The sequence below is a fragment of the Tympanuchus pallidicinctus genome, unplaced genomic scaffold (genome assembly GCF_026119805.1).
Source record: "Tympanuchus pallidicinctus isolate F22 unplaced genomic scaffold, pur_lepc_1.0 scaffold4, whole genome shotgun sequence".
NCBI lineage: Eukaryota > Metazoa > Chordata > Aves > Galliformes > Phasianidae > Tympanuchus > Tympanuchus pallidicinctus.
In genome coordinates, this window is record NW_026294758.1 from 40,098,064 (window position 1) to 40,109,001 (window position 10,938).

Here is a 10,938-nt window from a genome sequence, read left to right on the forward strand (position 1 = left end):
CGTTCCACTGACCACACACCGTCCTACTGAGGAGGAAGCATCAACAAGCTAAGCCAGTGCAAACTGACACACAGTAAATCTGGGCATGGCCTCATACAAAGACTGCATTGCTCTCAGGCAGAAACACCTGATGCATGACACACTAAAATCAAGCCTCTAATTAGGTACAAAGGCAAAGAGAATCTGCAGAACCTTTCAATACAGAAATTCACAGAATCCCAGAATCCTTACATTTAATCAATCATCCACGGAAGATTTCTGCAAAAAGCCGTACCAGAAAGCACATGAAACTCTAAATTCTGTTTAACAAACTCTGCACCTTTACAGTTTGGATTAGGAAACAAATATAAACAAAAACTCTCATATTGAGCCCAAATAATTATTTTCATTAATCTTATTAAAGGTTGGCAGCAGCAGTGGCTGCAACGGGCTTTTTAATTACCCAAACTAAAACTTGGCTGCTACTCACTTCTCTGTGTCTTGGATGCTTACAGTGGTTTACCAATAAATGAGTTTCCTGGGAAAATGGAAATGGACAACAGAAACCCATTCCCCAAATCTTGTCAACCAAACGATTGCAAAGATTTCTTCCAGTCTCTCAACAAATCAGCAGAAATCTTTAGTACGCCAAAATTTTAAAACAACTATTTTTACACAATTTGACATGCAACTTGCAGCTCTGTTGTTGCCCTAAAATTCATCAGTAATTGTGACCTTTCAATACCTCAAGGAGAGCTACAGGAAAGAAGGGGACAAACTCTTTAGCAGGGTCAGTGGTGACAGAACAAGGGGAAATGGCTTCAAGTTTAAAAAGGGTAGAGATTCAGGTTGGATATAAGGAAAAAGTCTTCTACAATGAAGGAAGCAAGAAACTGAAACAGCTTGCCTAGAGATGTGGTTAATGCCCCATCTCTAGAGACCTTCAAGGCCAGGCGGGATAAGGTGCTGGGCAACCTGATCTAGCTGTAGGTATCCCTGTTTGCTGCAGGAGAGAGGGACTAGATGGCCTTCAAGGGTCCCTTCCTACTCTAAGGGTTCTACTTAGGATTCTAATTATCAAACCACAGCTTGAGACATTGTATCTCACGCAGTTAATCCTTATTATCTGCAAACAAACACACACCCACATCTTCAGATTAGCAGGAAAAAAGAGCAGCCTGTAGAGACACCAACTCTCTCACTGGCTTTCATGGTTGTGGTTAATAGCAAGGAAATTCTCAAGAGTTGACATATCTGAGCAGAAGCAGCATTACAGAGCTGGGACCCAGTCAGGAGCAGCACAGAGCATAGCCCAGCACTGAGCAGGAGCTCCCACCACAGCTGGGATTAGCTGTGCTGTGACCAGAAGACTGATAGACACATCCCTGCTGCAATTAAGTTCTCACTTCATTGGCATCTAGCTGACTTGCACGGGTACTCAGTCCAAGAGCATCTCATGAAAACAAACTCAGCAGGAGAATAAAACAAATGACTTTCCCAGATAGAACGTGACAGAAAGTTCTGAGTAGAAAACAGTCCAAGGAGAATTTGTCCCATTTACACTCTGCAGACATGGACCAGAGTCCTGGGATTTCATTACCTATGGCTTCTGGCCACAAAGTAATATCCAGACCAATGCAGGCTGGAGACATGGTGTGTGCAGCAGCTGTTGCAACCAAGCATATTTCCGCCCCTTAAGTAGGAACACTGACAGCAATCTTAAATATGGTTCTCTAAAGATGGAAAGAAGCAAACAAGTCTCTACCATCTAACAGCACTTCTCAGCCACTTCCCCATCACTACTCGCAGAGCCCCTTGGTGCCAGAGTACAGCCCTGCAAATGGCTGTACCAGCACATCACCTGCTCAAGAGTTAGCTGAAAAACAGCTTCCCTCTACACCAGTATCTTTTAATTAATCCAGACCAGTTCAGCAACCACGTATTTCCCCTAAGCCTCACCAACCATTTTGCAATCACAGCCAAAAAAGTGCACAACAGTTGCAGTATTTTTTGTCAACCTTAGTGCTGAAGGCAACATCCCATTATTGCACATCAAGCTTCAAACTTCAATACTAGTATTATTCTCCAGTTCAAAGAATGAGGCCATGTTTCTGGAGTTGTAAACAAGATTCAATAACTGCGTTTGTAAATTACAGCAATATTTCTAAAGCTAAATGGTATTCAATTTTTAAACTATTCACAAAATCAAATATTTGTGCTCATTATACTTAATATAATTCTGATCATAAACTAGCAACTCCATACAAAAGACACTAAGCTGGACCTTTAAATTTTTGTTTGTCAGAAAACTGCAAAACAGTATGTTTGTGCAGAGACAAAAGGAGTTAAATGGAACCCAATGCTGGATCCCTGGTACTCATGCTTGTAATGCAGATGTTCCTCAGCATAGTGAAGAGATATTTTCAATGGTGTATTGCTGACCACAGCAAGTCCCAGTCAAATACCACAGTTACACAGATGACAACAAATCTGATCAAAGGATGACAGACACAGGGAGCTGGCAGAGTGGTGCGCGGTCACACAAGGGATGGGTCTCAAAGACAGAACTAACAATCAAAATGAGCAGTTAATAAAAGAACCACTATCCACCACGCACATTACTTGATAACACTGCCCTACATCTATGCACGTACACATCACACAGGCAGCCTTACAAGTAACTTCCTTCTTGTCTATGGAAGAAATCATAGCTGTGTCGCACTGGAGAAATTAGCAATAGCTTATCATTACCTTAACTGCAAAAAACCTAATATCTAAAGTACAAAAAAACTGTACAGCTGGACAATGGTGAAAATATACAACACATGTGCAACATCTTCCGCTTCCCCCTACTTTGCCAATCAGAAATAAAACCGCTTTGCAGCAAAGAAGAGAGAGCAGTAAAATGGTAGATGTTGTACCTCTCAACATGATCATATGTTTTTTAGTTCACAACTGGAGAGTAAAGAGGGAAGGTAAAAGAGGGGATTTTCAGCTCTTGGAAGGAGGACTTGAAGTTTCTTGTCCCAAAGAAGGAGTAAAAGCTCCAGAGGACTGTACAAACACGAAGAGTAAGACAAGATACATGACCTCATAACCACAGTGGGAATCTGCTATGACAAATCAGACACTTGATCTATTTAGGGAAAATAAAAATCACAGTATCAGTGGTGCGGGCCCACAGTAAGCAAGTATAGTACAAGAGGGACTCAAACACAAGTTACACCTACAGAGTGATGATGAACAGCTGAGTTGAACCTAATGCCAGATGGCAGGGAAGGTTTGAGCATCCTCTTCCCAATTGCTGCTTTGCATTGTCAGTAAGCCTTCAGAAAGCCTTTCATTGCACTTGCTCTAACTCTGCTACTTTGTTCAGACCAGTGTGGGGTTTTGAACATTACTACACATATCAAAACACTCGTGTATATGCTTCTACACATTTTATTTACCAATTAGAGAAGTTTGCTTTTTGGCTTTTGCCATCTATAAATTTCAACTATAGCACCACATAACCACCAGCAATAATCAGAGGCTCACTTTGGAATGACAACCAGTTGCAACCGTTGTATAAGACTAATGCTCTCAGCAGCAGCACGCTACCATGTTCTGCAGGGTGCTGAAACCTGCGCAGACACTGCACTGCTTGTAGCTCCCCTCAAAATCCAACACAAAATGGGGATGAAGAGGAGGCAGCGCCATACAAGCAACTGGTCTGGGCTCTAAGGAAAGGCTGTTGCCAGCTTCTGACCCGTAGCAGCAGAGAATGCCAAAACACTTGTCATGCCTTGGTTACACAGATGATAAACGTACAGAACAGACGCTGCACACATGAAGCTACAAGAATCAATGAGGACATTTCTAGCACTACCTGGACTACATTATGCAAGCTGCAAAGAAAGCTTTTTTATAGTTTGTAGCCTATTCTGCTGATGCCAGAAGTACAAAAAATTCCTCTGCTGCCTAGAGACTCAATAATAAACAGAAAGAAAAAACAGTCAAGACCACTCCAAAAGCACACAAACACTGTTACAGCAAACAAGGTGAACACATGCTTATTTTCAAGCACTGTGGTTCAGTTCTCAGATAGCAGGAAGACCTGAATGTGTGACCGAGGATTATACACAGCCCAGCACTAGCAGCTGAATCCAAGGAAAGAAACCCACCCCAGTTTTAATGGCTCCAGGATCAATTCCTAAACTTAGAACAAATTTTCCACTCCAAGCTTTATCTAAGTGGGGGAAGGGAAGAATCCAGGAAAGAGAGATTAATTGTGTTAAACAAGAAGAGCAGAGAAAACATTTATACATGTGGGCTTTACTTTTTCTTAGATATACTAATTATTAGAAACTGACCTTTAAAAATGAAACAGATTTGACTATGCATGTTCAATTCTCTTGTGAATCAATTTTGAGATAGCCAAGAGGCAAAAAAATACATTAAGGATGGGTGAAACCAAGTGGAAAAAAAGTGATGTTACAAATCAAAAAAATATTTTTCCTTTTCTAAGAGCAGGGAGAGTCAGAATAGCAACTGTAACAAGCATTCACAGGACTAAGTACTCTCTGCTTCTAAGATTAAAAAAAAAAATGTAGGAGACCATTTAAATAAGTTTATTAAAAAGCATCTCAGCCATAACAAGCCATGGGATAAACATCCTATGAATTTACATAGAGACTTAAAAAAAATTAAAAATGGGTGCTACTGTAAACATTCGCTAACTCCTGACTGCCAGCACTTCTTATAGAAGGTTCACTTTAAGCAGAGTTTGTGTTTTTCCTTTTGATCTGAGCCCTCCTCCACCTGATATTATTCAAATGACAGCTCAAAACATTTACATAAATACATAATTCTCTATCAAACCAGAAGAACTGTTTCTTCACCTGAAGCAATACCCTTTCACAAGCAACACAAAACAAGTCTATCTACATTTCCTTTGGGAGAGCTAACACAACACCTGCACAGAGTTCTCCTACAGCACAACGCTACCCACAAGCTCAGTTTTAAAGAAGTAGCACTAAAAAGGAGGGAAAAAAAGCCCCCATCTAAGCAGGGCACTGGAAACACTGCCATTTTAGGAGAGCCACCTTATGGTAGTAAAAGGTGAGCTGACCATCCACTGAGCTTTCTGCTGCTGGCTACGATTCAGAAAAATGGGCATCTTGAACAGAAGTGTCTCAGTCCACACCAACACAAGGCAGAACCGCTCGGCGGCTTCCAGCGAGGCTTCCCTGAGGCTTAATTTACAGCACGTGAATAATCTCATTGAGCCGCAGCGCAGAGTTTAATCCGGGAAAATTCACTGCCTGAGGCGTGCGCCGATCAACCCATCGCACTCTCTTACGCCCCGTTTTTGCTTTTGGTGGGTTTTTTTGCTTTTTTCTTTGGGTTTTTTTTTTTTTTTTTGTTTTTTTTTTTTGCTTTTTGCTTTTTTTGTTAGTTTTAAATAAAAGCTACAATCCCCCCATTATGAAACTTCAGAGTTCGTGTCAGCTAACCTGCCTCGCCTCCGCGGACAGAAACCAACACACAAACAGGCGGACAGGTGAATTCAGCGCCAAGAGCTGGAGCGGAGCAGCGCGGTCGCCCGCCGGGGCCGCCCCAGCCCGCAGCCCGCAGCCCGCAGCCCGCAGCCCCCACCCCGCGCAGCTCGGGGCTGCTCTCCCCGCCGCGGAACAAAATGAGGAAAAAAAAAAAAAAAAAAGCAAAAAAAAAAAAGCCCTAAAATTGAGAAAAAAAAAAAAAAAAAAGAGAACAAACAAACAAAAAACCACCACCCAAGGTAGCACGCACCTCATTCCCCGCGACAACACCCCCTCCAGCTCCCCAAAGGATTAGGAAACAGCCCGCGGCCGCCCCGCGCTCGCACACACCCCGGCCAGGCCTCACCCACCGGCTACCCCCGCTGAGCTAGCACAGCCCCTCGGGGCCGCCACTGGGCCCCGCGCCGCTGCTGCTGCTACTGCCGCCGCGGCAGCCCCTAGCCGCTCGGTCCCCTCACCTCCAGCTCCTGTATGTAGCGGCAGCGCGGGGCGGCACGGCGGGACGAGGCCCAGGCCCCGCCCGCGGGCCGGCTTTTCCCGCCCGCTCGCCGCCGGGCCGGGGCGGCGTGGGCCGCCCGGTGCGCGGCGGGGGCGGGCGGTGTCTCCTCCCCGCCCCACTTCGCTCCGCCCCGTCTCGCCCCGCCCCTCTGGACTGCGTTTGCGGGAGCGGTTTGCGGGAGTTGCGGGTTTGGTGGGGCTACGTGCTGCCTTGGTGCGAGAGGCTGGCGAAAGCGCCGCGCCGCGGGCCTGCTTGTGCTGGCTGTCGTGTCGGCGCTTCGGCAAGGCTGCGCGTATTCGTTCCTTCTCTGACCGTATCCACGTTCTGAATTGTGCTTTGCAGACAACGCTGCTTTTGGGCAGGTTCATGTGTTTGCCCTGAGAGGGACCACTCAAGGCAGAACCCCCCGTGGAGCGCCAAACGTCAGGGTGCTAATCCCACATCACCGAGTACTTGTAGTGCTGATGTTCCACAGGTCTCAGGAGGAATACATGATGATGGCCAGTTGGGCTATAAATCAGCGCTGAGTAAAAAATGCGAGAAGGAAGCTGGGAGAACAAACATGGAGGCAGCAGGGCTGGGAAGACCACATCCTGGCGCTGCTGCCTTCCGAGAAGCACTGCTAACTGGCAGGAGCCTGGGCTCTTCTCAGAGCAAGGTGGAATGGCCGCATGGCCAAGGCTGTGCTGCTGGACTCCCTGCCTGCCTCAAGGAAGGCAGCAAAGCCCTACCATCTACTCAGGACCGTTTTATTCCTGATAGAGTAGACTACTCCCAAGCTACACAAGCTGAATGCGTAATAGCTGTGCATTTATAGCTGTAATTACTGGTATTGGATAGGCTGACTCATGCACATTGAATTCCTACTGCAGAAGGAACTATTGTATGTGCATGCATATTGAAGTAGAGGAATCGTAACACTATTTCAAGGTGCTACTTCCATTTTGTTCAAGATCCTGCCTGCACCCAGTTTTTTATCAGCTGTGTTTTTCATAACATGATAACAACAATTATGCTGTATGTTTACTCAAATCAATGTGCAGTAGTCACACTGCTTAGATAACAATGGCTTCTCTAGGTAACAGCAGTAGGACAGCCCTCTTGTAGTCTCATCTTCTGACACTTCGCTTTCTGCTTTTCGCACTAGTAATCCAGTAGTTTAGGCAGAGCAGTCAGATGTGCTGGCTCAGCTCTTAATCTCTGGAGTGAATGACACTTTCTTAACGTATTCAAAATCTGCAGCACTGACAAGCCTGTGGTCATAGGAGTATTTGGAAGATTAAGGGTGAATAATCCAATGCAATGCAATCTCAAAATTTTCTTTCAGGCTTTAAGGTGGACTGCTTCAAATTAAGTTCCATCTAAAGTTGGTGGTAGTATGTGGAGAACAGTAAAGAGTCCCAAACTCAAAAAACAAGAGCAGACAGAGCTCCTAAATCTTCTTCCTGAAAAAAAAAAAAACAAACAAATGAGCAACATTATAAGGTAAGAGTGACTCTATTCCTTATTTATACTTAGTGCTAAACAGGTACCTGAATGTTCTTCTCCACCTACATGTATATCCATCCAATCACAATGCTATATTATCTAGGTTGCTCTGAAAGTAATGCCTTGTAATCATTATAATGACAACAGATACAAAGAGCTAGATAACACTGTTTGATAGAGCAAATTAGCAGCCACAGAACACTTTTCAACATTAGCTCTAGATTTTCACATGCAAAGAAGACCCTGCATGCCACACTTATAAAAATCTACTCCAGTGGAGGTGACCCACTGTTGCTGTCACCAATGCTAAAATGCACCACCTCACTGTGCTCACATGCCCTGTTTGGTCTCCATAAACATTCAGCAAATGTCAATAAATCTCAGTGCATGCCATTTTTTTCTGCGTTCTCGCCTTTTCTTCATACGTGTGTCCATGTTAGATGCCATTCTCTCAGGCTGGCCCTCCACTGCCATCCTTCACACAGCAAGAAAATTAACAGCGTCTTGAGGGGAAGGCTCAACCCTTACTGCCATCACACTAACATCCACCTCTAGGGTAATATGATAAAATAGGAGGCATTACTTTTGGAGCAGATCTCATATTTAAGGAAACTGACAGTAAAAGGCAAATTGACTGTGTCCATGTTCTTCTCGCTCTGCAAGGGGCTAGGGTGGAAGCTAAGTGCCCTGAGACCTTACTACGGTATCCTACAAAACAGCCTGGTATGTGTTGCCACCAGCTATGGTAGAAAGCTCCTTATCACCTAACTTTTAGTAGTTCTAATTTCAGTAGACTGTCCTGCTCTGAACTGCATCCTAAAGCACCATGCTGCTTACATTGTGTAAGTGTACAGAGTAACTGCAGGAAATCTACTTCTGCAAGTGGTAGTGCAGCACTTTTTTTTCAATGATACAGTAACTCTTGGATGACGGTGATATTTATGTACATGACTTTATGCTTATGTCTTCAAAATATTAAAGCATCTCACAGCATTTTTGTTTCTTCCACCAAATACCTAATATTGGTTCAATCTTTTATACATGAATGTTGGAAGACATACTGACTATAACTAAAGTCACTTTTATAGTTTCTAGGTTTAGATCAAATGCACTGCAGCAGTGATGAGCTGGCATAAGCTCACAGTGATGGCTCGGACTGCATCCAGTAGTTTATATCAGTTAGCTTCACACTGATGAGTTTTTAACTGGATGCAGTACCTTTCCTTCCTCAATGGTTTACCACACTTCTTGCCATACAGGGCAGGCATAATTGTGTGCCATACCTGAGATAGAGAGAGTCTATGCTGCAGGGAGAATCAGTGGTGCACAGGATGAGGATGAGTACATCTGGAACCATGAGCAGTTGTAGCTACTTGTTTTGATGCTGGAGAACATTTACAGGGTTTTTTTGCATCTTCACATTATTGCCTGCACAGCAGAGTGTGCTGTCTTGCTGAAGGTTACTTCCATGAGATTCAGCTGTCTTTATTGGAGGACAGAGATCAGACGATTAAAGTAATATTTTGTCTCAAAATCCATGAGCCAGTGCTGATCAGAGCTATTAAGTGAATGAATGCAGCATCCTCCAGAGATGGTATTTTAGGCACACATCATTTTAAAGTTCCATTGATATTCCATACTTAGAAACCATGAACCAAATTTTGAAGGAAAGTTACACACAGGAAGATTTTTTTTACATTCAGAGAAAAGAAATCAAGAAGAAAAGTCTAGAAACCAGAAAAAACTGTGATGGGCAACTTTGAGCCTTCTAAGTAGCAACAGATAACAAAGGTTTTGCATCAAAAGCCAGGTAGTGAATTTATATAGGAGTTAAACTTAAAGGTACTCTTTCAACACTGACAATTCCATGATATACTAATTTGCAGAAGGACTTTCTTTCCAGAAAGGTATACAATTACACAGACTTTTATTTCTCAATTATAACAATTTTCTTTTCTCTACCATGTTAGTCTCTTACCATGTCTTTAAAGACTCTGCTAGGCTGAATTTTAAAACGACACCCTTTTTCGGTTCTACTGATCTGATCAGGTTATGAAAATAATTACAAAGGGTATATATTAAAATAACATTATGCATGTTCATTAAGGATCCATTTTCCAGGAAATGCAAATTTATCAGTGCTCATTTGTCCAAACCTTCAAGAGCATTTACTCCTTTTTGTCCATTAATTTTGTCCATTAATAGATCAGCATTTACTCCTTTGTCCATTAATAGATCAGTAACTTCTTATATACTGTTATATACTTATATACTGTTAAGGAGATGTGAGCTCTGGCATATCAGCACATCAGTAGAAAACCTGAATTCTTGTTCACTGGAAACCAGGGCAGCAAAGACTGCCTTATAAGAGGACCCTGAATGCTTTAATGAAGGAAGATAGGAATTACCTACTTCACTTATGACTGCTTTTAGAGGAGCAGAAAAGTCATTGGTAGATAAGAACTAACTGCTCATTTTCCCAAGTTTTTGCAATTGCAGAAACAAACTGAGATAAAATAACTGAGCAGAACTAGGCTGTCAGCTGTGCTGCAGAAGTCAGAGAGATCCTCTTACAGATACTCACATGAGCCATGGAAATTCAGACAGCATCTATCTACAGGGTGGCAAATCAGTCATCTTGATCCCATCCCTAGAACAAAACTTGGATATTTGTACCATAGATCCTATCATTATGAAAAGAACAAGTATGCTTTTCTGTAACTGATGCTATAGAAAACTAACTCCTCATTGAATCCCTTTATGTATCACAGACAAGTTTATCTATCTATCTATCTATCTATCTATCTATCTATCTAGGACTTCTCATCCATTACTCCCTTCGTCGTAGCCATCCGCACATTCTTTTATTTGTCCTAGTTTGTCCTGAAGAGTTTTCAGAAGTACATTAATCATGTGCCAGTGTGACATCTCAGTATTTGAAAACAAGAAATTACGTAAGGACTTCCATGTGCAAACAGTCATATGCAAGTTTTATGTGAAGATATTTCAGAATAAGTAAGTGTGAGTCAAGTGTAGTTAATAGCAGGTCAGGAAAACATGGTTTTATTCCCCAGCTAAATAGGAGCTCTAAACTTTGAGAAATATTATCTACTGGATGGAGGTAAAAACTTAGCAAGCATTGTTTTTCAGATGCGTTCTTTCATAATTGAATAGAGTTCTAACATATTTCTGTTACAGTATCATACCATCACGTGGAAAAACAAACGCTAATAAATACTACTCTTGTGTAAAGCTTGTTCCTATGGCCTGTCTATGTGACTCAGTGTTATGCAAATATACTCAAGTGAAGGGCCATACACAGCTAGGGCTACAAAAGCAGTGTCTTCCAGCACTGTCTCTAAATGGTGCTAATTAGCCAGACTGACTTTTATCACCCTGCATGAGGTGCTGCATTAAGCTGTGCTAGCAATC

The 10,938-nt window shown here is 42.8% G+C and overlaps 1 protein-coding gene across 3 annotated transcripts in view; it reads right to left on the reverse strand.

The window, feature by feature from the left end:
• PIP5K1B (phosphatidylinositol-4-phosphate 5-kinase type 1 beta) overlaps positions 1-6,089 on the reverse strand; it is a 100,979-nt gene extending 94,890 nt beyond the window's left edge. The window contains exon 1 of one of the 3 annotated variants that reach the window (XM_052700668.1): positions 5,978-6,089. The gene's annotated coding sequence lies outside the window, so the exon portion shown is untranslated. The other 2 variants (XM_052700669.1, XM_052700667.1) reach the window with 2 other exon arrangements.
• Between the last annotated feature and the right edge of the window lie 4,849 nt (positions 6,090-10,938).